At 39.2% G+C, this 27670-nt stretch overlaps 2 long non-coding RNA genes across 13 annotated transcripts in view; one reads left to right on the top strand and one right to left on the bottom strand.

The window, feature by feature from the left end:
* Positions 1-27670, top strand: part of LOC116993165 — a 92000-nt gene that overhangs the window by 24274 nt on the left and 40056 nt on the right. For all 3 annotated transcript variants that reach the window (XR_004417207.1, XR_004417206.1, XR_004417205.1), the window contains exon 2: positions 3669-3716. This is a non-coding gene — a long non-coding RNA (uncharacterized LOC116993165). The remainder of the gene's footprint in view (positions 1-3668; positions 3717-27670) is intronic.
* Positions 915-27458, bottom strand: LOC116993163. 10 transcript variants are annotated; one of them, XR_004417198.2, is made up of 10 exons: positions 25516-25672; positions 24031-24155; positions 20820-20965; positions 18220-18290; positions 17547-17729; positions 15323-15549; positions 15128-15209; positions 14918-14961; positions 7037-7142; positions 916-1550 (listed from the first exon to the last, which is right to left on the bottom strand). It is a non-coding gene; the product is annotated as an uncharacterized LOC116993163 (long non-coding RNA). The 10 variants fall into 10 exon arrangements; XR_004417196.2 differs by lacking the exon at positions 7037-7142 and having other exon boundaries at positions 917-1550; XR_004417197.1 differs by lacking the exon at positions 916-1550 and having other exon boundaries at positions 6155-7142.

Below are 27670 nucleotides of genomic sequence, written 5' to 3' on the forward strand. Positions count from 1 at the left end.
CAAACTCCTCATTGGTGCAACCATTTCAGAGATTCCAAATTTCCTCTGCTTTCTGATCTTTGTCTGTAATGTCATCCTCATGCTCAGTACACACATCTGGCAAAGGTGCTTTGTTAATGGCCTCAAAATTATGCAAAGTCCTGCAGATAACTACACTAGTTAAAAGATTTTAGGCACCATAAATGACATTCTCACTCACACCTCCAATAATTTTCTAGTACATTGCTATTATTAGTGCCATTATTATTGCCAATTATTGTACGTATCAGAAGAGGCTATAGAATAATATTTTACACATATAAAGCAAAAATTCTGAACATCACTGTTTATGCTTTATCATGGCATCCTTTTACTGCAATTCAAATAATTTAGATTATCTAAAGAACTTTTAGTATACCTAATAAAATATGTAGGTATCCATCCCATAAAAAACATGAACTATTATTCAGTATTTCTGCTACAGCAGAACACGATTTAAAAAAATTCTCCTGATTTTATGCAGGTATACCTTTTAGTTGTCTTTTTCAAAAACTTCTATTTCCTTATATTGCTATCAATACAAAGCACTCTTTCCAATAGCATTTTTCTTTATATGCAAACAAAACTGAAAACATTTGCCATACCATTTATGAACACATCATGGTTTGATTCAGATGCTTTTTTATGCTAGCATTCCTATATTGAACAAGTACCATAAGTCTTTATTTTTACAGGAATGTTTATCTCTGTCTATAGTTACTATTCCATTGATGTAGGAGGCAAGGTACTTTGATCCTCTGAAGGCACATGTATCATAAAAAAAAAACCCTAAAATGCTTTTATGAGTTGTTAATTTTCTTCTCTGCTTTACTGGAAGTCCTTAAATAGCAGATCCACCCAGCATTTAGAAGTAAGGGATCAGTATTGGACCAAAAGAGTTAGGAGACCCCAGTGAAGAAAGGAACCACGAACTTAGGTTAACAAAAGGAGCAAAAAAAAAAGGGAGAAGACAGAACTCAAGAGGAGAGATATTTTACAGGTATAAATCAAGAAAATATTACCAGAGGGAGAAAGAAAATAATTTAACCTTCTAATAGTTACTGAACAGAAATTTCACCTTTTAGTAAGTTGGACTTTACCAGTACACAACTTCGTAAATTTACCCCACTTTTTGCGAGTGAGCCATGTAAGACTCGGTTGTTAAAATAAAGACTAATGCTTATTTTATTAAACTTTTATGTCTTTAATATGGATTTTATAATCTTCACATTTCATTTTACATTTCTACAAACATTTTTAAGTTACAATTACATTAGGAAACCAACACATTTTATATGAAGGCAGAAGAACAATATTTTTTGACTACTCAAACCATAAAAAAATTAATGAGTGCCACAGTCTTCTTTTTTCTATGTCTTCACTACAATACTATCAGTCAAGAAAATACTAGAATCAGCATCAAAGGAAGGATCAGCAATCTTCAACATCAGAAGTTAGGACAATACTTTCAACATGGGAAGTAGGATTGCCAGAGAAGTAGCAAGTGAAAAGCTTCAGAAAGGATGGCAGCTCTAGAGAGTCAGAAAAAAAAAGAAAAATAAAACCAGGGAAAGATAAGATAACAAGATTGAAAAGGACAGGAAAAAACAATACACAGGAAATGGCAACAGCAACAATCGTATTTATTCATATTAGAAACAGTACAAGAACACTGACAGAAAAGGTGAAGACTAAGGCAGCCATTCTTAGAGAGGTCTAAAGAAAAGATCTACGGTATGAAATGCTCAATTATTTCTCTCAATGAAGGGGACAGGCCAGTCACTTAACTTGGAGTTTGAACTAGTTAGTTCAGAGCAGGATTCCTGTGAAGTCAGCAAACTAAAATGGGCACCTCCAGAGGGCGATTCATCCCATCCTGAATCTTAGATCTGAATCACATATTCGAAATGTAATTAATTTTGTGAAGTTCACTAGGTATTTATGAAGCTAGCATCTTATCGTCAAGAAGAATATTTATGGATAGCAACATCTGGATTAAAATAATAAGTGATTCAGCATATTTTCAACTTTCTCTAATCTGAACAAAGAAAATTTACTGACTTTCATCTGCACAGAACATCTGATAGGTTTGTGCTGCATAATATTTTTTACTACTGAACAGTACTTGTGTGCACTACACTGAGCACAAATAAAAGGAAGTTTGCTTTTCTGTTAGAACTAATTATGTACTACTGGGTTTTTAGTTTATCTGCTGTAAATAAAAATTTAAGCTGGGATTCTCTATTCCAAACCTTAAGACACAATTCATTAAATATCACAGTAATTTGTTACTAAATACAGTAAATACTGCCATGAAAAAAAAAAAAAAAAAAAAGCTGAAATCCAGTGTTATGATCAGGGACACATAATGGTTATTTTAAATGAACTATAATTAAATAAAAGAGTCATGGGAGAAGGGCTGGTTTTAAAGTTGGTGTACAGCCCAGTCTGTGCAGGAAACTTCAGTGTGGAACTGGTCTGTGGAAACAACCTCTTCATACCACCTTCACAGCTTGCTAGCCCAGATGCAAAGCCAAGACTGTGTGCTTACAGAACAGTAGTACCAAACCATAAATTATCAGAGAATGGGGTGGGAAAGTGAGCTTTCCTCCTCGGCAGTGATCTGGGGGCTGGAAGACACCAAAGGGACAGTTCACAGTTGGCACTTCCTTGTCAATATGGAAAGTTTGAGAGAGATAGTCCTGGGGCTGGAGAGGTTTCCCACTAATGACTATTTCATAATACAGTCATCTTGATACTGTTGATATGAGGACAACACAGGGTTGCCAGTTACAATGTGATTATAAAGACATCTTTAAAATCTAAATATATTTGAAATGGGATTTTGCACTGAACAATTTACATGTTCTAAATCATTCTAGAATCATGTAACATGAAATAATGTAACATCAATGCAGAATAACATAATGGCAAAGACTTAAACATAAAATAGACTAAAAAGTCTCTTATTCAGAACATCTAAAGGTTTTATCTGCATTTAATTTAATTTTCCTTTTAGAATGAACGTGAAGAGTAGTTATGTTAGTTTTTCTGTATTCATATCTTTACTGGCTGCCCTTAAAAACTGCTGCCCAATGACACAGACATGGCACAGGAATGGGAACCCTATCACATAGCAATTTATAGCATAGTTCTTATGCTGACCTATCTCTATCAGCAGAAATTAATACACTACATTCCAAAAAGTAGATGTTACCATTCCAAAATTAATTGTGAACTGGCACCATAAGACCTCTCCCTGCCCCACCCATTTTCACTCTCTGCCCCCTTTTAGAGGGGATGTTATTATGCCATATATCAGCTCAGGACTCAGTTGTACTGAAGTACTGCTCAGGTGAACAGTTAAAACGTTTTATGTGTACCATGGAGTGAATGTACAAAAATGGGAGAGCCTTACATCTGTAGTTAAATGGGTTTCTTGCATGGTGATTCATGAAGACCAGCTATAGTCACTGTATGAATATTTGTTAATTGCTCAATTAAAAAAGTATGGGAATTCCCTAAAGATATACTCTTGCTCCAATACTATATATACTTGTGGGAATCATGGAGAAACTAAGTACATCCATTAAAAAATTACTCAATGAAATTTCTTTTGCCATTTCCTAATTTATTTCATTTTATTACAGCTTATGGATGAAATCCACACTGATGTCTAACCTGTAATGAGTCCCAATGTAAGTAATCCATTCTTCTACAGCTACATTTGTTTGTGAATTGATTGACTTTACCTAGCCCTGCTGAGTAACAGTTAATTAGCAGTTTCTATTTTCAATTTCAGTACTATTACAATTAGGTTTTACACTCTTAACTGTTATTGCATGCCTGCTTGTGCCTTTTCCCAAATGCTAGTGACTAGAATTAACAGAAATATATATTTTTAAAATGGTTTTGATTTTTTTCATGTCTAATAGTGGGTTTTTTAAGAGCTAACTTGGGAAGATAAACATTGGGGTAGTCATTATTTCAGCAGGATAATGAATTTCATGATTCAAGTTCGCCCTGACAGTCAATTTAAAGCCTTCCTTAGAAGTGACTATGCTAAAATAAAAATGCACAGTGACTAAAGAACAGCTCAGAACAGCAGTTAGAAAGCTGAAGTCTCACTCTGTTTTCCATGCAAGCACAAAGCATAACATATCTGTGCGCTATGTAAAAAATATTACTGTAAATACTCACCTGACTCCTCTCTTTCATCCTATTATTTCTCCTATGCTCATTAAGTTGTTTTTTTCATCTATACTTCTGTAGAATAGAATAATTTCCTTCTCCCCATTTCAGTTTCTTCCTTTGCTTTTTCCTACTCATCTGCACAGTTTCTGGAATTTCAGAATTTAAAAGAGCTATGGATCTAGTCCTGGGGTTAAATACCAAGTTCTGGAAGTTTTAGCATGGCTGAAGACCAATAACTTAAATTTTAAGTGTTTGTATTCTCTTATTTCCAGCAAAGATAGAAAAACACTAGAATAAAGTTCAGCAATTAATCTATTTAGGTAACTGTAACCTTAGAATGAGATCACCATTCTGTAAAGAACTATGCTGATACAGCAAAACATAATGATTTTTATAAATTTGAACTATATCGTTATTTCTGATACCTTATTTTCATGTTTAGCTGTTATAAGAAGGCCATGTCCACTTCTCTCCTTTAGTAGCCATTCTAAATGATGCACACAATACTTCAACAAATGAAATTATTCACATCTTTAAATATTTATAACTACCTAATTATTAGATATTTAGGAGATAAAAATAACAAGAGCTAAGACAAGCATATTGTACACAAATAGAAATATCTTCTCTCCTGTAACAATTCATAAACGACATTTACTACCTGCAACATGACATACATTTTTAAATGCCAGGTCTTGTAAACACAAAATCCATCTGTATAGTATTTTTTCAAGTAGCTTAATAGCCAAAATATCAAATGTTGTTTCACACATAGTATCAACATTTGATTTCTCATTGACACAGTAACAGGAAGGTCAGTGTAATTTACTTTGGAGAAGATAGTGCCAGAACGTCAAGGTGTTACTTCTCAGGAATCATGAAGTCCAACAGTCTTTAAAGATAAAATTACACATGACAAACAATAAAAGTAAAGCAAATTTTTAGGGACCAATGTTGACTAACTAAAAGAATGATCTCTAAATCCAGTATAGAAATCTGACCAAGAGAGAAACACAAAAATAGTTCCCTTTTAAAATAACATACCATGTTAGAAAAAAAACCAGACCAACCAACACCCCCACCCCAAAAGCATGCTTTTTTTAACTATTGTTATGGTGATCTTGGTTCATAATCTATTTGTATAGTCATGTGCTGACAGGATTATTAATTACTGAGTTCCAAACTTGAGCAGAAATCATGTACCTCATTAGCTATGTTTAGTCATAGACATAAGTATGCAATCATAATCAATATTGAGAAGGAAAGATGTTAAATAAAAGCTTAAGACTTATGAAAAGATCTGTGCCAAAAAACCCCACTGCATTTTATTAAAACCCTTTCATTTAAGGGGATGTCCTATGATGTTGCTTTCAGTCTTTCTGCAGACTCTTTAGTCTTCATAAACAATGTTTGAGGGATCTGCAAAATAGTAATTAAGAAAAGCAAACCCACTGTCCATAAGCTTCAATTTAATGCCAGTCAGTGTAATAATCTACTGGATTAATTTATTTTTAGGAAGATCCTAGATCACAGAAAAATGCAAATCAAAGAGACCAGGCTTTAGAAATTCAAAACTTTTTTTCCTCTGTTTAGTAAGACAAACATTACCTTAAAGGCATAATTCAACATATGGAGAAAACTCCATCACATTCTTAGGAATGTGACAGGAAGGTGGGAAAGGAATAAATTAATTCATCTACACTCAGCAGATTTCAAATGATGGGACATGTCCCACTTGGAGAAGATGCCAACAGTACATTGTAAAGGAGAAGCATTACTATTGTGCAGCCAGCTTTCCACAGCATCTCATTTGAATCCTTTCGTATTCATGGGCGAGGCCATGCTGCCAGCACTGCATTCAGTCTGGGGCTCCTCACTACAAGAAGGACATGGAGGTGCTGCAGCATCAGAGAAGGGCAACGGAGCTGGGGAAGGGTCTGGATCTCAAGTCCTCTGAGCAGCAGCAGAGGGAGCTGAGGTTGTTCAGCCTGGAGAGCAGGAGGCTCAGGGGGGACCTTATGTCTTTCTACAGCTGTGTGAAAGGAGGGTCAGGTGGAGGTCAGTCTCTTCTCCCAGGTAGCAAGTGACAGCACAAGAAGAAATGGCCTCAAATTGTTCCAGAGGATGTTTAGACTGAATATTAGGGAACATTTCTTCACTGAGAGGGTTGTTAAGCACTAGAACAGGCTGTCCAGGGCATTTAAAAGACATGTGGACACAGCATTTAGGAACACAGTTTAGTGTGGACTTTTACTGTTAGGTTTATAGTTAACTTAAGATTGTCAAGGGCCTTTTCCAATCTAAATGATTCTATTCTGTGATTCATTTGTCTGTCTGCATCTGCAGTGCGCAACACCACAGACAGGAGGCTGAAGATAGTATAGTGGGACAGAAGACAAACTTTAGATGTAAAAGATTTATAGGGCCATTTGTACCTTTGCATGTAATTGCTCCTGGGATAAGCAGGAAAGTAGGTTTTCCAGTTAAAAGGGTCATATGCAGGAACTGGAGAAGAAGCTGAGGTTCCAGAAAACAGGTAAGGGTATAGCTAGAGTAAGTGTGGCGTGAGCTAAAGTCAGATAGAGAGCTGTAGCCATGTTCTTTAGTAAAGTGACTTTCAACTGACCCCAGTGTATTTATCCAACTGTGGTCTTTCCAACTCATACTGAAACCACCTCTCTGAAACCTATACCAAATTCTTCATTCATGTGCACTTATCCTCAGACCTAACAATATACCCCATCACTACTTCTATACCCATATACCTTGCCTGGAAGCATAAATCCCTCTCTACTATCACTCACAGATAAACTCAGGAAACCACCTTTTCTCCACAGTATAGCAGAAGTCACTCTCTTCCTCCTTACAAGTTGCTTTCTGATACAAGGCAAAGATTCCCCTCAATCTCATATTCAGCTTGTAGCTCAAGCCTGACAAAAGACAACATCAGAATCATGTAAGCTAGCAACAGATAATTAGCTAGATAATATAAAAACAAGCACAATCCCCCTCATTTCCACATTTGTATCAAAAGATATGAGTAAGAAAAATGGAACACAAAAAGGTTAAACAGAGCACCTGTCAACTCGCTTTATCCTTTCAAAAAAAACCGTTGTCAGTATTTGTTTGTAGCATTTTTGTTTGAATTTCATAAAATACATTATAGTGATTTTAGATCAGACAAATTATTTCTTTAAGTTATTTCTTTAAGATAAACATATTTATATCACTTGAGTATAGCTTATAGTCTGTTTTACTTCAAATTTGACACCACCACAATTCCTAACAAAAATATGCACAGAAGGTTGGAAAAGCTAACATCTCTACAAATTACTTATGGATGTGCTTGTATGGTACGGTGGACAATGGGAAGTGAACTATGTCAAGGGCAACTAAAAGCACTGATAACATAAATACTTTATGCTGGAAAATTTTCAATAGTTAGAAAAAAGCAGTAAGAGAAATGACAGGAGGACAAAGAAGCTTTTTACAATGTAAAATTATCATTCATGGAAATAAAATAAGTTGGTCAAGTACAACTGGGATTTTTGGAAAAGTAGCAAATGGCTAATAAGATACGTTAATAATTGTAAGGAAAGTTTATGTCCATTAATAATGACAGAACGGAAAATTCTAAAATCTGTTTTTCTGGCAATGAGAAATCAAGATTTAATTCAAAGAAGGATATTGTAATCTAGAGGAGTTGACAAGTTTCTTTTTGTCAGATAAGGACCCAAGACTTCAAAAATCACACTTGCTTATCAGAAAACAAAATCTCCTCGTTGGGAGTATATATCAAAAGAAGTAGTGAAGAATTTTAGGGACATTCATGGACAATACAATGATTTAGAATCCTATATTTCTGTTATTGGGGAAGGCATGATGTGGACAGAAGCATTAATGCTGCCAGACTACTTTGCCTGGCTCCTTCCTGGGCACCTCTTGCTGTTGCTTCCTGTGCAGAGGCACACAACTTACCCAAAACTGAGCAGGTAGGGAGTGTGCTCTTCTTTTTCATACACTCCAGAATATCGGTTCCCACTTTGTTTTGAGCAACAGATCATTATCAGCCCTCAGCAATTTTCAAACACCACCACACACCCATCTGATCAAACCTTTAATTGGAAACACTATTTAAAGTACTGTTATGGTTTAGCCAAACAGATGTTCAATTCACCATAGCCTCGGAGTCCACTAGGGATTTGCAGACAACAGCTTGGAAAGCATTCCAGCTGTTGTAAAGGTACAATGATATCTTCTACTCCATCCCTCCCTCCAGACTTTCTGGTTGCTATGTGAAACATTTATGCTTCTTTATCTGATTTCCCCTGGGATTAATTTTAGGGCCTGTGACTGCTTTTAGCTTCTGAAGTAGAAGCAAACTGGCATTTGCCATTGCCCACAGGTCTGTGTACAACAGAAGTAAAACCAATCTGCCCATTCACAATACTGCTACCGCCAGAAAAAGGAGCAATAAAAAAATCTACAGATTTAAGAAAATGGGAACATTATACACTTGATTCATGTTTAAAAATTTATCATCAATCACTGAGGATAACAATCTCTTATTTACAGTATGATTTTAAGAAATAAACAGAAGCTGCTAAAAATCCATGCAAATACCAGTAAGGTGGCTTGAGAGACCTGGCTTCTCACAGCAGCAAGACATTACCTATCACTTTAACAGTGATATTCCAACCCTGTAGCAGGCAGAAACACCAAATCCAAAACATGTACTTTAAGCTCGTTGGGCTTATGAAACTCTGAGAAAACAGAGAGAAAGACTCTTCTCATTTTGCAGCCCCTGCTGTTAAAAAGAACAGCTACAGGTCCCTGCCTTCCTGAGTGGCAGGACTGGTCACAGCCTGCTGAGCTCACCGTTTACAGCTGATGGCTGCTGTAATCCAACAGCCACAGCTTCTCTGATGATGGTTTCAGCAGAACAGTGGGGTCAGCGATATCTGGCCACTGTGACAGTCATGGCTCCTGGATCACCACAGGTCCTGCTGTGAGATCCATCTGCAGCTCTTCAGGGTCAAGATTAGGTCTGCCTCCAACTGTGAATATTTTCCTTTTATCACCTGCAATCTTTACAATTGCACTTTTTCAGACTGTTTAGGAACAGGTGGACCAGCAAAGGTACCTGTACAAACCTCCGTGAGGGGGCAGTGTTAAAACTGCCCATAAGTCACTATACTGTTCCTTACCTTCTAGCCCTTTACATACCCACAAAGAATTTTAAGCGGCTCTCTACTTCATTTTGTTAACAGTCTTCAGTTACAGAACTTTTTAAAAACTTTTGGGTCACGTTTTCCTGCACATCTGGAAATTACTCCTTCAAATAACTAGCAAAGCTCTAAGACAAAACTACTTGTACAAAAGCCATGATATTTCACCCCAAGCTATTTCACCAAAGCTACTTCACCTATACATGTTCCTATTACTTGTATGCTTTATCACAATCACTGCCATTTTGTCTGTCATGGTAGCCTTTTTAGTCCATTAGTCCATCACCATCCCTAAAACCCTGTTTAAAACTAGGGTCACATTTGTTGCTTTCCATTCCTCTGTTATCAAGGCTAATTTAAGTACCAGATTATGCAACACAGCTCATGGTTTGCTCACCAATTTAATTTCTGAATTTTTTTAGGACTACTGAATGAAAAGCATGTTATTGGGAAATTGATTAATGTTTATTCAATCAATTTGTTTAAAAACCTTTTATTGAGATATCAAATCTGAACTATTCCCTATAAAAAACAACTATTTGGGGATGTCCCTAATCATCCTGTCCTAAACCTTGGCAGTGCAATGAGTTCAATTTCTTTCTGTAATGGCTTTGTCTTTCTTCCTAATCACAGCTATCTATTAAACTCACCTCCCTACTAGCAAACTTTACACTGGAAAAATATGGGGTTTGGCTTTTAGAATTTCAGTCTACTGCATTTCAAAATCTTTTTGTTCTGCTTCATATTAGGTCTACACTTGCCAGAATTGTGCTCTTTTCTGCTTTGCTTGCTTGGATTTTGCTTCTTTTAAAAACCTGCATTTATTTCTAGTAGCTTCTTTTACTGCTGAATTGTGTTGGGAAACTCTTATTTAATCAAGTTAGAATTGGAAAACAAAGCCCCAGTGTATTTTTAATATTTATTTTAACTGTGTCTTCATTAGTATACAATTCTTTCTTCAAAAAAGACTGGACTTTTAAAAATTTTATTTCAATTTTTTTCTCCCACAAGTATGACAAACTTGAGTATGATATCTCACTATTGAATGGTTCTTCCACAGTCATTTGTTGTATGCTGCTCTAGACTAAATGAAGGGCTGTCTTTCTCCTTCTTGATTCCCTATTCTGTTTGCTAAAAAATTAGTGCTCAATGATATCTAAATACACAGCCTATGCATGATGGCCTAATGAGGCCTAACATTAAGTTTATCCAGTCTATACATATATAAACAAGAACTGTTGCTATGATCAAACTTTTGGGCTGTACAGACTCCTCAGTCCCCCACAGTATTTAACAGCAATTGCCTCTGTCTCACCAACTAGCCCAAAGCTCTTACTGAATCCTCCTATTCAGCCACAGAACCATACAGAACTACATTTTGTGGTTTATTCTGATAAAATTAAACTATGGGACTATATTTTCTTTGGTACATACTGCACCATTTGTCTGCACACTCCAATCTACCATCTCTGTAATCAGCCAGGTACTCAACATTCCATCATCTCTGTACGATCTAAAAACTGACATTTCAGTGCACCTTTAAAAGAAAGGGTTACATGCAGACCCACTTACAGAAAGAGGGTAACATACCTGGGGAATTCCCAATTTTATTAATCCTTATAACTTTTCTGAAGAATCATTACTTTTGAGGCACAAAGGAAGCAGAACACTACGAGATAGGAATGTGCCAAGATACCAAATAAAAACTAGTGTAGGTTCCCTCCCAACACAAATCAAATGGCATTTGAAAAAAGGACTGAAATACATGAAGGATGATACAGAAGTCTAAAATGTCCTTCTGCATAGGCTGCAGACCTTTGTGATATTTGCATTTACTTCCTTTTACAAGAAGGGAGAATCTGTTCTTACTGCTGTGGAGAGGAGAAGAGAGAGATGCTTTCAGGACACAATGCCAGTAGCTATGGACATGAGTTTGACAGCTCAGAAGGTCTCTGGGGCTAGTATTTTTTTTGTTGGCTGCAACTCACTTCTTTTCCTTTTGTGAGGCCTCTGGTTGGAGCACCTTCTTTCTGCATTAAATTATTATGTGGCATTAGGTACAACAGAATCCAACCGCTACACTGCAGCATCCAGTGCATATTCATTATTGTTTATCTGTACTACCATAAATCTTGAAAGGCTTCACCATGGGCCACTTCTTATTATGCTGGGCCATGAAGAAACACACAACAAAATATAGATATGCTTAGATTCTACATAAAGAGACAACAGAGGTATTATGGCAGCAAATGCAATGTCACAGTACTACTGTGATATGCATTGGCATTAATATACCTGCAATATAACTGTTGTCTAGTTGGATTGCTTGAAGCTTCACAGTACATAAAACTTTTAAGAAAAAAATAGAGGGAAGATAGTGAACACTTGTGTTTATGAAGAAGTCAACCAATACATGAGAGGCAGCCGAGGAGAAAACATTCAGTGTGGTCTGAAAATTTAATGACCAAATGATGGAAGTTGGCATCATATGTTGATCAAAACCAGAGTCAACCTCTTGATACTGAAGAAGAAGTATCAGGTAGAAGTAGTCCTGATGAGCGTTGAAAATAAAGACAGATAGCTTATCTTTATTGCTTTAAAATGAAGCAGGAAATTGAAAATAGCAAAGGAGTAGGTTTGGAAAATGGTATTTACAGTAGAGCAGCACTTTGGCTAGCTAATGAGCAAGGCAAGGCTGTATTTTGTCAAGGCAAAGTAAAAGATTTTCTAATAAAGACTTGATTCATGAAAAACCTGCTTACAGAGAAGAATGATTATCCTTTAAGGATTGAAAAAAAATTCCCAAAATGCAAGTTTACACTAGATTTGATGACAAAACAAATGACAGTATGATGGTATCATTCATAAAGGGTTCAGAGAGGTGTTGTGAGGGCATCAACCTAAATACAAAAAAAACTACTAACAAAAGACCAGTAGTTGTAACTGGAAATGAAGAACTGAGGACATTGCTGAAGGAAATTTTCATGCATTAAATCTCCTTAGGATTGGAAAAGAAGAGGTATATGAAACGCATAAAACATTGTTTTTCCTATAAATACTGTGAAATGAGAAAATTATTTTGTGTCATGTTTATTAATAACTTGTTACAGCTATCTGTGCTACCATGTTTTGACTTTCAAGAAGAAAAACAATGTTCACAACGTTACAATGCGAGGAGTGCCTCATTCAACACAAATAAAGACAAGCTACATTCAGGACAGTCACCATACAAACAGAGTGCAAACAGCAGTAGGGGAAGAGATCTCCGAGACTTACAACTAACATGCTCAATGTTCAGGCACATTCCTTTGCTCTTCCTTCCCAGTGCACAAAAGGAAACTTACTTTGTTGCTGTAGTTTGGCATTTCAGCCTTTGAGGTATTCTGAACAGCTGACAAAGTGTAGCTGCGCAGCAAATGCCCACTCCCTACATTCCAAAACAACATCTCCTCTTGATGTTGTTCTCTTGCTGTGGTCCTGGTTTCAGTCAGTTATACCATCATAGCATGAGTTAAATGAAAGAAACAATCAGATCAGGTACTCAACAATAGGGGTAAGAAGCAGCGAGTACTGGAGAGCTGACTATAGCAGGAGACAATTCAGAGTTCCTCCTCTTCCAAACATTTGCAGTAGCACTGCTGCAGGCAGAACAGAACTATACCCCAACATTATCTCCCTCAAAGTACTTGGAAGTAGCAATCACAGGAAGGGGAAGCAGTCACACCCGGGTGATGTGCTTCTCAGTGGTGATGAGAGAAAAAAATCAGATACAGATGAAACACGCAGAAGATTCCGCATACCCGACTCACTAGCATGTCACTTTCCTTCTTTTTCTCCTCTGAAATTAGATCTGTTCTGAGGCACTTCCAATCTAGTGGCTCAGCTAGAAGGCTGTGTTTAAGGGGTTTTTTTTTTGCAATCACCTAATATCCTTCTGCTTTTCTTTCCTTCACCCAACTTATTGCAAGTAAAAATATATAGGGCCAATCGTATTAAAAGGTAAAAACAGCACACATACAGGTCTAAACGTTTTAAAAAGAAGATATGCTGATTAGGATTTTTTAATGCAAAATGAAACCTTCGGTCTGCTGAAACATTTCCGTTTCAGAAACGAAATCATTATTTCATTTCATATTGAAAAAATCTCCATTTCATTTTATATTGCAAAATCTCAAAAGAATAAGTGTTCAGGTTTATAAACCAGAACTCTGAAAATGCCCATCCCATAATGAACATAATAAAATTGTGGTTTGAGTGCTGTTGAAGGTGATGCATTTCAAAATCATTAAGTTTTGTGTTTGAACAAGAAATTAAGGCTTCTGCTTGGCACTAATTTTATTTAGCAACCCATTGTCTTCTCTTCTGAGTAGTAACTGTCATCTTGAATCCCCAATTCATACTGTAATTTGCAAGTAGTCACTGAGTCTTCTTTAAGGCTTCAAAGTTCTTACACTCCTCTCCAGCAGAAGAAAACCAAAAACTTCAAGAAAAGCATTTACTGAAAGTTTAAATATATTCAGTGCAATGAAAAATACCAGTAGTTATCCATTTAGTTCTCTCAGATGTATTTTTCAAACCCATATTAAGGGGTTTGGGTTTTTTTGGAGGGTTTTTGTTTCTAGGTTTGTTTTGGTTTTTTTTAACTGGACTCTCTAGTCTACTTCTGATCTGAGTTTGATTTCTTTTTTGGTCTTGCTCTTCCTTCAAATTACTTTCATTTCATGCTGCTCTTGTGCCAAGCAATAAAAATAATCCTGTGCTCCTTAACCTTCACTCATCAATTATTATCTGTGTCCTTGCTTCATGAGAATCTCTAATTGTCCTTACACACAATTCCTCCAGATCTTTACAGCCCCTTGATCATTATCCACAAATTCAGTAACATTTTCAGTTCTTCAATTTTTTTGATATTAAGACACAGTTGAAAACATCCTTAAATTTAAATACCAGAAAGGAAATACAACATCATAAAAAAAGGGCACTGAGTTTACAATGCCCCTTTTGTTATACAGGGAAAACACCTACATGTAGTTTTTGCTCATTTGTATATAAAAATAGGAGTCAAAGCAATGTACCCTTAGCTACAGGAAAAAAACTTCCTCCTTAACCCCATCATAGATATTTATAGTTATTTTTTGGTGAATCCACTGACATACGATATGGGTAATATGTAGTTCCTGCCTAAGACAATAGCTAATCAGTATGTATGATCAAATCCACTCATAATGCCAGCTCAGTTTAATTTAACTAAGGTACACTGACACAAATATAAGTGTATATTTATTAACATTTCAGTATTCAACCCAGCAAGACATTTATGTTAGTAAATCAGTTTGCAACAGCTATACAAATATTGGCGGTATAAAAACTTTTTACAGATCTGTAAACTTCAAAAAGTTTATCAGTCAAAACACAGAGCAAGTCAGAGACAGACCATTCTGAAAATAAAGAAAACCAAGAAACTTAAAACTCCCTACCTAATAGCAGTAGGGAAGAACTTCAGGGTCCCATGATGAATTACCTAAGAATAATAAAATCCTAAATGGGTATACTGTATGTATTTTCTAAAAAGTACTGAAGTAATTTGACATAAGTCAAACCTCTTGATTCATATTTTTATCACTATTAGTTTGCCAACATCAGTAAAGACTAACTATTGAAAAAGTCAATCATTTTGATGTACTTACAGCTGAATTTTCTCATCATGTGACCAACTATCCACAAAGCCTCAGTGTCATTAAGAAGTTTTGAGGAACATAGTATTTGGTGCTGCCAAAAAACATAATTAAAAGAATGCATGTAAATTATACTAATTTTCTAATTAGAAATGCTTTATGATTAATTCACATCTAAAGTACAAGTGGGGGAAAAGCAGGACTTACATTATCCCAACAGGCAGGTTCCAGTACAATCAATGAGACAGTGACAGAATGCACAGTAAGGAGGCACAGTAGGGTCCTGATCTTGCAACTGAACTTTCACAAAAAGAACCCCGCACTACTGCAGAATCTCCTGAATTTCAATAGGGCCCTACCCACACATAATCAATTACAGAGTCTGCCTATGTGGGAGTAACAACAGCGAGAACAGGACCTGTTCCTCCACACACCTGCAAAAATACCAAGATTAAAAAAAATAAAATTAGTAACATGCAGCAAAACCTACTGATAGCCTGTTTTATTACAGTATTTAGCACATAATAAAGGAGTTCCATACATCTTTAAGTTGCATATTATTTATAGGAATTTTTAGCTCCTTCTTTAAAGAATGTTAGCTTAAAATTGTTTATGAATTTTACATCTAGTGACAGCACATTATGGAACCTTTTACTGATATTACTTGAAATGTAATTTTTAAACTATCATTTTAGAAAAACTAATTATCCTAGTTTCTTTGGTTCTATTGTGCAAGTTACTTTTTAGTGCTTCAACCTTCTTAAAATCTGTCCCACAAAATTCATTTTAGGAACACAGCATAGGCCTGTGAATTTATTGAGGAATTCATGACTGTGAAAGTATCTGACCACATATAGTAGTATCCATGACTAAAGTCTTCATAAATACAAAATAAAAAGCAGAATTAGTCATTTTTAGACCAAAAAAGTGGTAGCTTTTTAAAAGAAAAAATCCTTACGAAAAACTATGCTAAGTTTAACGACTTCATGAACAACATTTAAAATACAGGAAGCACACAACATAGTGTTAAACAAGAATACACCACCACTTTGCTGTTCACACAAAACTTAACATCCATTATTTAACCTTACTCTTCTCATTAAAAACACATCTATGTTGATCTTTAAAAGGAAAATATTATAAATTACAGTATTTTTATATAGTATAACCATTTAAAATTTGGTTAGACAGAGATTCCATTAAGTAATATTTAACTGGTGACACTAGGCAAGACGACTGCTGATAAAGGTTTTAAGAACCAATAGATCCTAGAAACATGCAAAAAAACATTTCTTCGTTCCTTTAATACAGATAGCTCTGCAGAAACAACACCACTTAAAAACAAATAAACAAAAAAGCTGGGACCAAATGAAAGGGTTTGAGACTGTGACAACCCAAAAGTTTCATAAAATGGAATGCAGTTTGTTTGAGGGTTGTTTTTTTGTTTGGTTTTTTTTTTTTTTTGTAATGACTAATTGTTCTCTTCTTGGCTTTGATTTTGTGAAAAAAACATCCCATGAAAATTAGCAGAAAATGGAAAAGAGTATCACAAGCTTTTATTCCTTGCTGCCAGGTTGATGGTTTTTAACTGAGCAAACAAAACTTGACATTTCAAGAAAGCTATCTTATGATACTGATCTGGAAGAGTTTCTTCTCATGTTACTTCTTTCAAATTTTACATTTCATATGCATTACTATTCTGCTAGGCTTTTGTTATTTTGAGAAATTCAATGTTTTTAAATAACATGCTACAGTACTAAATTCTGTTTGAAGAGTGTTGTATTTTGACCCCGGTCTAACATGACACAGAAAATCTAAAAATATCAGACATATGCCAAATTAGTGTGCCTACCTGAGCCTGTAGTGAGTGACACAGCTCCTCTAGCAAGTGTAATCTGCCCATTTCTCACTGACTGAGATGACTGGGCAGACAAGACCTTTCAGTACAATTTTGGTGACAAATTCATGCAGCTACAGATTTAGCATTTCCCAAGTTGCACTGCAGCATGGTAACCTGATGAAGCCTGATCCCAACATTGTTTTCTCTCCCTGTATCTAGCTCCACATCTTTCCTCACAAAGGAAGTTAATTGGAATACAATGCATATTTTCTGCACTGTTCTAAAAGAGTAGGTAGTAGGATGGGTCAGGGACAGATAGTCTAAATTAGAGTCAGTTTCTGGAGAGAGCTGAAAACACAGTTTTACAATTTTGACAGCCTAAGGAATAACTCAGAGCTAACATCTAAACAAGCAAAGAAGTGAAATACTGAAGCTGTCTGAACAGTTTCCTTCTCTGACATGAACAAGAAAAACATTTTTTTAATCCAGGTAGAGAAAAAACCCTATCAAGTGTTTTGGGAGACTAGAAGGCCCTGGCAAAACCAAGGTTTTTTTCATGACTAGCAGAAGTAATGAAGTCTCGTTACCTACCTGCATGCTTATAGGTGCCACCAACACACTTGTGCTGAAGCTAGCCTGGCTGTTTTCCCATTCCCTTCTGAAGATACTTCTCTGAATTTCAGCATCTGATGTTTAGGAGAACAGGAGGCAGCTCACATTGTGGCCAGGTCTGAGCTACACGTGTCGCCTGGCAGACCAACCAAGCATGCCGACCTGCAAGGCAACAGGTTGAACAGAAGAAAAAATTTCTGAGTCCATACTGCAGCTTTTTCTACCCTGGGGGCACTAATTTGAGTCCCTTCTCTACTCACAGCTGCTAAATTTCATTCAAATTGCAGAAACTTGACTTTGTGACCTTTACCTCTATATCAAATGCAGCTGAAAATACGCAGTAGATTTGAAAGTTACTAGAAGATAACACGATCCTACATTTCTTGCTCAGAACCTAGGCATGAAAACACTGTAGCATAATCACTGTGAAAATAATGATTTTTATGCCACTTGTTTTCATTCAGGAGTTACACCACAAAGTCAGATACAACAGAGTACAATAGTTGCACGGTGATAGCATCAATGAATCCAGAGAATTCATTGAGACTGTTTCAATAAAACTAGCTTCATTTTGCAAGGTGAACAGGGCCCTGAATATAGGTTGCTTCATGAAGATGAAAATTTAACAGAAATACATTTTTTTTTAACTTACCCCAACTATAACTGACTGCACTTCATGGAGATCTCTGCTTCTCTTCCAACTCCATACTGTCTTTCCTAAGGCTTAAAAAAAGTTCAATTATACACAGTTCAATAAAACAGCCACATCAAGTCTAATCAGTCTATTCACTATACCTCTGCTTTTGCGGGCTTTTTGGTTGGGTTGGTTGTTTTTTTGTTTGGGATTTTTTTTCAGAATAAGCATAGTGATTTTTAAAGCATCACCTTAAAATCCCAATCTTACTGCCTGGATCCCAATATCCTAAATTAGGGAATAGTTTTTAATAATATCTAAAACCTGGTTCCTTTTCTATAAATAGCATCCACAATGCAACTGTTTACCCTTTCTATTGATACAGCACAGCACTACATTTTTAACTTTTGTATTTCTCACTAAAAAGGTAAACTTGAAATCAGAGGGGCTTATTTGTTGCTGGACTCCAGGAAGGAAAGAAATTGAAAAAGTATAATGACCTCTCTAAAACTCCAGTAAAAAACACAGACAACAAATAATCAGTGTAGAAAAGTTAATGGAAAACTGAACATTAGAGGAAAGGTTAGCAGGACACAACAAATCTAAGAAGAGTTAGGGAAGTGAAAGTGATTCAACCAGAAAGGGATGGAACAAAAGAAACAGTTATATTCTAAGCAGGGTAATGAAAACAAGCTTTTCAAAACAGTTTGACATTGGCCTACCTTTTCTTCCGTCGAAGTGAAAGAATTACATCAATTCAAAACATGCCTTAAGAAAACCTTAAAACCATTTAACTTTAAGCATTTGGAGTAGCTAAACTCTGCTCAGCTAAGCAACTAAGGAAGTGCTTAAATTTGGAAATCAATTTACATCCTATTGTTGTCTTTCACTAGGTCTGTAGTATCAAAAACACTTTCAAAACTGAGTCTCAGCTCCTTACCCTAATAACACTCAGACTCACACTTCAGTCCTAGTCGGGGTCCAGACCATTGGTTGGTTACCAGATAGGCAAAGTCAAATACGAGATGCAAGGGACTAATGTTTATTCAGGTTCTTCTCTTCCATACTCATGCAAGCATTTTTACTTAAGTGCAAGATTAATTGTTTGATGAAGAGAATGAAGACAGTTAAATGCTCAAAGCTAATTCAAGAATCAGCTTAATAAAAGAAAACTAAAGAAAAATGTCTGAGAAAGAACAAAGAAACAGATTGTTGAATCTGTATTAAAAATAAATGACCTCTGGGTTACATATCAATGCACTGTGCCTGAAAACTGTGCTTCTTTTTGGTTTAAGTATTAAACCCTGTTTTTAAAACATGAAATGGTAAAGAACCCTGGCAAAGATTAAGTTTAGTGGTTGATAACAGTACTAACATAATTCTTAACACAGGGTGTAGCTCAGATTTGGCATAAAGGGCTCAGCATCTCTCTTGGCTATTTAAACACATTTAAATAGCTTCCAAACCCAGTTTGGCAAACAGCTGAGACAGGGTTAATATCCTGTATTCCAAGAGAATAAACTTTGGAAATCATAAGCCATTATTAGGGTTCTGTCCCTTTTACTCCTTACTCTACAATACAGTCACTAAAGGAAAACAGCAATTGACCCATTTGTTGAGATATCAAAAAAGGTCTGGGGCATCTCAGCATTCTCTGAATTTCTGGTCACTGTGATCCATCTCCTGAACTATGGATCATTCCGTGCATCATTATTTTAAACTGTCACCTATCTAAATTACCAGGTAGTCAACAACAACACTTAACAACTATATTCTTACACAAGCAAGCCCCTGCTGCCAATATTCCAACCTTCATTTATATCTCTAACAGAAAGGAAACTCCTCACTTTTAAGATCTATGCTTACTAAATCCATCCATACATAAATCATTACCTAGTGATTCTTTTGAGTAGGATTGAAGACCTGATAAAGGCAGTGAAATAAAGAGAGAAATAGTTCCTTTATATTCAGTCATCTTTTCACAAAACGGCTAAAGAAAATAATGTTTTGTTCTTCCCAGAAGAATTATGAGCACGACTAAATTTTATAAATGTTGCGAAGCTCAGAGTTCAAAATTTCCCAGAAACTGGGAAACTGAAGAAGCAAATTAACTTCTTGCATCAGTCTTGAAAGAAACAAATTGTACAACAAAAGAGCAAACAAACTAATTAAAAGCACTCACTCCTGTGTTCATTTAGGTAGCATTTCATTTAGTTGCAGGCATACACATCTGCAAAATTTAAACTTCAGTCTTTCAAATAGTGTCATATATCCTGAACTTCACTCTTTCAAGTAGTGCTACAGATAAAACTATTCATGTGAACAGACTTAAGCACAGGACTAAGGTTAGAGAAAGTAATAAAGAAATTAATTAATGAATACAGTGTATCACTAAAAACTATTTTTGAAGTTAAGGACAGCAAGGAATAAAGCAAAGCTTGAAAAATTAACAGACGAAACACGGGGTGTGGAGGAGAAATTAGGTTATGTCCCAGAAATTGCCCTACAAAAATGTAACTTCAATACCTAAAAAATAACACAATCAGTGCTAAACAGGAAAAAATAATAGAGCATCCCTAACTTAATAGTCATGACAATCACACGCACTCTTTTCTCACCATTTTATGAGTCTTCTTTGGTTCAAGGTTGAAGATCATGGGTGCTGTGGAGAAGATCACTTGGCCACTGTTCTGCTGTAATTAATCCACGAATAAAGAATGGTCTTCCGTTTTCACAGATACCAAGCCAGAACTTTTCACAACCACTAAATACACAAAAATATAAAAACTTTTAGAAGCTACAGTTAGACCATATAAACAAAACTTTACCACAGAACCTAAATTTAATACAAAATCTTTTCTTAAATCCTCAGGAATATGTTTGTTATTATGAGTCAGGCCCATAGACATGTTGGAGTCAACACTATGAGATGCTAACAAAATATAGAAATCCAACCTTTTGATGACTACACCACTAGTCTTTATGCTATATTGAGCATTTTAGTGGTTAAAAAAAAAAAAAATTAAGTGGAAGGTTTGCTATTGAAAAATCAAGAGGTAGAAGAAAAAAGGCTAGTTTTATTTTTCCTGCACATACTTTTTCCAGTCCTTACAGTCTATGGAAGCATCCTTAGATCAGATTCATTCTGCCAAATTGAAAAATCTGTTTTCATTGTACAATAGCAAATGCTGCCCACTTTACTCCTTTCTAGATTACAACCTATATCATTGCAAGCAGACTAAAATTGCAAAAGCATGAATTCCAAATCCTGTATTTGTCAGGGTAAATTAGAGACTGAAAGGCTGCAGCAGAATGCAAAACACACACGAAGAAGGATGGACAACTACAGCTACTAGGTTATTAAACTGAAAGTTTAAACTTCAAGTGATACAAAATTTACAGGAGAGGCCTGAAGGGAGGCTTAGATGAACCTATAGCAAGAATCTAGAAGGCTGGATGAGCACTGGGGCAAGGTAGGGCTCAAATTAGAAAAATAAGTAGGAAAAAAACCTCAAATTTCCACTGGCTGTATGTCCATATACAACACAAACACTGAACACCAAAATAATATGTAGGTGTGCAATTACTATAATCATGCGGGTGTACCTTAGTGATCCCCAGTTGGTCTCACTGGCCTAGGAACTTTCCAGATGAAATGGAGTAACATGCAAGAACCCAGGCAAGCCAAATAATCTAACTAAAAATCTCCACAGTAATGACACAATGCCAGTTTTCATTACAACAAATTCCTCTAATCCTCATAGTTGTAAAATAAATCTTAAAAACACATAGCAAGGTAATTTGTAAAGTAATGCATGCCTGAGCCAGAAGACAGCCTCCAGCTTTCTAACCATCCCTAGCTATGAGCTTCTGTGTCATTTCAGCAGAAAAGTGCCTTGTTTTGGTTTTGCCAGTATATCCAAGCATGAAGCCTGTTGCATAAAGGAAACTCCAAGTACAGGAAGCTGGGGGATGTCATCTCAGCAATGCAGGTTATTCTAAGCCCCTCTTTACACTGAATTTCTCTAGACTTTTAATTTACAAGTTCGGGGTCTCAAGATTCTCCAGGGTATAAGCCCAAGATTCCTAAAGAAGTGCTTTCTAGGTCTCTAGACTGGATCCAGTGTTGAACAGTTTCCCTCATCTCACAAAAGAGGACCTATGCAACAAGTGGGAAAAAAAGCTGAAAGTTCTACAGACAGAACTTTCTCAGGGTTGATGAAAGTCTAAGGAATGAAAGTGCCTAAGAGCTTAGGGTCATCAGAAATCTAACTGCACCTTGCTTGAAGAACAAAACACATTGCTTCAGCCTTATCTCACTAACATAAAGACATAACATGTATGGAAGAAAAGACAGATACAATAAACTGAAAACATTCGATTGCATGTGCTCCTTCCCTTGGCAACAAAAGAACAGATAATATGACAAATGTTTATGTCACTTATTACTGTATGAGAAGATTCGCTGACAATTTAATGGCACTCTCTGAGGAGAAGAACCTGTGACACAGGACAGGCACTATGAGGAGGTGTTCAGAGAGTGCTGTTTTGAGAACCACATGAAGAAAGGAGTTGATTATAGAAAGTCAGCTTAACCTCATATCTGCTACCACAGTAGATAAGACATCCACCACTTTGATGAGTCCAGTTTGTTTGGGATGGAAATTTGATCTAAAGGACTGACATTACTTTTGGTGAGGCTCAAAATCCCTTTCTTTTCCTTCTGTCTTCAGCTGTGTTCCTGCTGTGACTTTTTGGCTCGGCTAGTCACCGAGGAAACACACTGATGATCCTCTCTCGCAGATGCTAGAGCTAAAGAATGCAATAGCCACCTCCTCTTACATGGATTTTTTACACTACAGAAATTGCCTTTCTCACTTGTTATAATTATCAGTTAAATATTTACCCACTTTGATGCACAAATTATTATAATTGTGCATTATTTAAGAAATGCGCAAAAAAGGTGTAAACTAAGACTATTACATTAGGTTTAAGCTTTATGCAGTCCTAAGTAATTCTGAGAATAATGATTGTGTAATGTCACTATTAGCTTTGTAAGACTGAAACACAAGAGCACAATAATGAAGAGAACTACCCAGTGTGCTTACACATAATAATATACATTCCAGGACTGTGCAGAACTGGGGCCTATGTGCATTGAGAATGGAACCTGAGAGCAAGTAGTAGATATTAAGGGATGTAAAAAACTTCACTTTCATTAAAAATCTTAATGAAATCATAGGAATGATACCCAAAAGGACAGTAGTGTCCTACTCATATTAGAGAATATCATAGAAACAGTGTATCATAAAATACTGAATACTGAGACACTATTTTCTACATCCTCTTTTTTATATTAGAGTTGGAAAAATGGGTGAAAAATAATAACTAGAATTATTTTAGGGTAAAACTATACATAATCTGAGTACAGGGAAGTGGTATCAGCAACACCATAATTTTTTTTTTTTTTTTACTGTTTTCACTCTATTTCTACTCCAAAGTTTTCTTTTCATAGGCACATAAGCTTCAGGAAAAAAATCAGAAAATATGTACTATCATTCTTTTCAGTTGAAAGGTACACTTCTTGAAAATTTTGCTCAGAGTAATTTTAATAAAAGAAGAGCAAAAAAGTAAATATACTGCAAATCATTTCTATATCCTCCTTTTTAATAGAATGACTTTACGATCTGAAGTTTTGTCATCTGGCTCATTTTTATTGAGAACCTGGTTTAAAAAAATTAGGAATCAGTTTCTTTAGCAGCACCAAACTTTAATTCAGAGGAAAATATAATAACATAAATGCATAATACTAGCTATGTGATTACTTACATGTTGCATCGCACCACTTTTTTCTTTAAGGAGCTCCAGAATTACATACTCTCTTCACTCAGCAGCAGTAGTTTTCGTAGCCATGATGGTCTAGGTTTTTGAGCCCAAAAGCTTGGTGTTTTGTACTGTGGCAGTGGTTTAAAAAAAAAAAAAAAAAAAAAAAAAAAGCGAGAGAAATTACCTCTCCCTTTCAAAACTTGTTCTGCTTATATTTTGTCAGTGCAGCTCTAGCAGGGAGCAGTGGAATCACGAAAAGCATTAGGCCCTGAGCCTGCTAGCGCTCCTCTGCCAGCAGTCCAACCGAGTTCAAGAGGACTTGCTCACAGACGTGAAGATTTTGAAAGTCAGTGGGAACAGAGCTCCCAGACTCTCATTATGTACTTTTGAAAAATCTTCCCCTAAGTCATGAGAACAACAGTTTGCAGGTCTGGGGCCCCTGCTTTCCTTTCCCTTTCTAAAAAGTGCATCAGCTTAGGAGAAAAGCCCGAAACACTGAAGGCAGAAAGCCCGAGGAGCGGCTGGCAGGGATGCGCTGGGTCTCCCCGCCGAGGCAGGGTCCGCGGAGCTCCCAGGGACGGACCCTTCATGAGGCACACGTCAAGTGCAGGCAGCGAGTGGCTCGGGCGGCACTGTAGCCTGCCTTCCCCTCGCGGCTTTCGGCAGCTCGCTGACCTCCATCTCGGCTTCCCCATCCCTGAAACGCGGGTGGGAGCACTACCCTGGCCATCAGGTACCTTACGATCAGTCACAGCTTGGGGCGGAGGGGAGGATGCGGCGTGAAAATGAAAGTTCGCCTTCTCTCCGAGCGCTCAGCGCGCAGTCGAGGCGGGAGCGCTGCCCGAGTTGAACCTCGCTCCGTCAAGTTCCTCCGAGAGGGCTTTTTTCCTTTTTTTTTTCCTTTTTCTTTTCTTTTCCTTTTCTTTTTTTTTTTTTTTTTCAGTGTGGGGTCTTTTTGTTGGTTTGGGGGGTTTTGTTGTTGTTGCTCTTTGGGTTTTTTTGCAATGACCAGTGTAGTGCGCTCCGGGCCCGCTCTGCCCCGGGATGAGCCCACGCAGCGCCGCTCCGCCGCTCGGGGGCTGCCCGCAGGCCCGGCCGGGGGGCGGCCGGAGGACGCCCCGGGGCGCTGCCGCCCGGAGCCGGTGCGGCGGCAGGAGGGGGATGGGGAGCGGCGGCTGCCAGTCGGGATCGGGATCGGGCCCGCGCGCTGCGGGCAAGCGCCGAGCGCTCCGAACCCTCCTCTGGCTGCGGCGGGGCGCGCGGCCATGGGGGGGGACAAGGGGGGTCAGGCTGCAACCTGAGCGCAGCGGGAGCCACGGGGGTCCTTGGAGGCGCGGGGGGGGCGCGGGGGGGAGGCGCTGTTCATATTTTCCTCAGGTCCTCTTGGCGCACATCCCCCTCCCCCAGCCGGGCTTCCTTTCCCTACCTTCCCAAAATCCGCTGTCGTGCCCCTCTATCCACCCCCCTCCCTTCCACCGGCGCCTTTACCTTGACAAGTTCGCGGGGCCAGCGGAGGTCTCGCTCCCCCTCTCTCTCTCTCTCTCTCTCGCTCCCTCTCTCCCACACACATCTCTAACGCGCCACCTCTCCCCCGCGGGCCCGGGCTCCGGGTGACATTTCCCTTTCCCTCTCCCTCTCTCTCTCTCCCTCCCTCCTTCCCTCTCTTCCCCCCCACCCCCCTTTCCCCATTAGCGGCGGTTGGGTCGGGAGCGCGCGGTGAGCGGGGAGGGCGTGGAGCGCGCGCGCGGGCGGCGGGGGGGGGAGGGGCGGCATTGACAGCGAGCGCCGTGTCCGTGCGGCGCTGCCGCCTCAGCCCCCGCGCGCCCCCCCCCGTTCCCGGCATGCCCCGGGGCGGCGGGGCTGGCGCTAACGAATTTGAATGAAGAGCCCTCCGCTCTTTCGGCGCCATTTTCGAGTGATGCCCCATCGCATCGCTGCTGCCGCCGCCGCGGGGGAGGCGCGGGGGCCGCCCGCCCTCCCGCCCCGCGAAACTCACCTCCCTTCCCCTCCGCTACCCCGCTTCCACCCTCACCGTCGCGCTTCGGAGCGGGTGCCGCCGCTGCCGCCGCGGGCACAGGCGGTAAGAGCCAAAGGGAGCGGGCGCGGCTGGGGCAGAGGGAGCTGGGCGGGCGGGGGAAGAGCGTCTTTGGAAAACGGGGGCAACCTGCACCCCGCCACCAGGAAAAGTCACGTCGGGAGCCCGGCGGGCAGCGGGCTGGAGGCTTCGGGAGGCCGTGGCAGGTCCTGGGCGGATCTGTCACTCGCCTCCCTCAGCCTTAGCGGTCGGGAGCGGCCGTCTCCTCCGGCAGGTAACCCCGCTTGCTCTCCCGGGGCGGCACCGCGCCCGGGCAGGGATCCCGGCAGCGCCGCTTACACCCGGCCCGGGAAGAGCGGCGCGGAGGCGGGCGGGGTGGCGGGCGGGAGCCGCGGGACAGCCGGAGCTCCTGAGGGTCCCGGTGCCCCGCGCTCCCGGGACATGACAGGACAGGCTTTCCCTCATCTCCCCTCCGCTCCCTACCACCCCCTCGTCAGCGGATCGCTCCCGCCCGCCTTCTCCCCTCCGCTCTCCGCCGTGGAAATTTCGGGGCAGCGCCCGGGACACGGAGGCTCCTGCTTCCCGGCTCTGCTGCAGCAGCAGCCAGGATGACTTCCACACTTACATGCACATCTCCCTTTCTCCCCCGCCGCCCCCAACCCCCCCCGCCTCCTCCTTCCTCTCTCCCCGTGTTTTCGTAAGCTGGATTAATGCCCCTTCGCTCTTTCTCTTCCCTTTCCCTTCTCCCCCCGCACTCCCCTACCTCAAAAAAATATATAGAGGACAACCTTCGGGTTTTTTTTCCTCCGTTTGTTTCCTCTCCATGTTAGCAGATTAACTTCTTCGTTTAAGCGCTTTCTCCACCTCCCACTCAATCGTTTAATTTCCCGTGTCGCGATACGGAGCCGCCTTTTGCAGGAACCCGGGTGACGGTCGTGCTGCCACATGCTGTCACATTTATCATCTCTGCCCCTTTGGGTATTAACGAATGACCAAAGTGCTCTTCATCCCCTATTGCACAGAGCTATTTTTTCCCCATCGCAGCGTTAAAACGCTAGTTTCCTTCCTGGACTAGAGGGGGGGAAACATAATCCAAGACCATTTGAATCGTGCCAGCTATTTGTAGGTGTTTTTCCTCTCCTCCCACACACCCCAAAACCGAGTAAACACCCTCCCCATAGATAGCCCAGCCTAATACTGTGATCAGAGCTGGCCATTCACCTCCTCTTCTCCGCCTACAAAATTCTGTCTCTGTCACCCGGGTCGCTATTTGTCATTGGCTTAGCTATTTTTTGGTGGTTGTTTCTATGTCATTTCTCGGTGGCCAGCAGCTCTCGGTCTCTCGTAGCTGTATGAACGCGATCGTGCTTATTGTGATAGGCGCCGAGATCTCTCGCAGCCCGAGCGCTGGGCGATTCCCCCTCCGCGCACACACACCATACACACATAATATGTGACACGGTGCCTTTTTCTCCACGACGCCGTTTAACCCCCTCAGGGCCGGCTCTGGCGTGGGCGCTCGCGTTTCGGAGTTGCGCACACAGGCTCACAAGGCATCTTTTTGTGGCGGGAGCGCCGGCGGAGACAGCGCCGTGCGGCGGGGCAGAG

Source organism: Catharus ustulatus, chromosome 2 (genome assembly GCF_009819885.2).
Source record: "Catharus ustulatus isolate bCatUst1 chromosome 2, bCatUst1.pri.v2, whole genome shotgun sequence".
Lineage (NCBI taxonomy): Eukaryota > Metazoa > Chordata > Aves > Passeriformes > Turdidae > Catharus > Catharus ustulatus.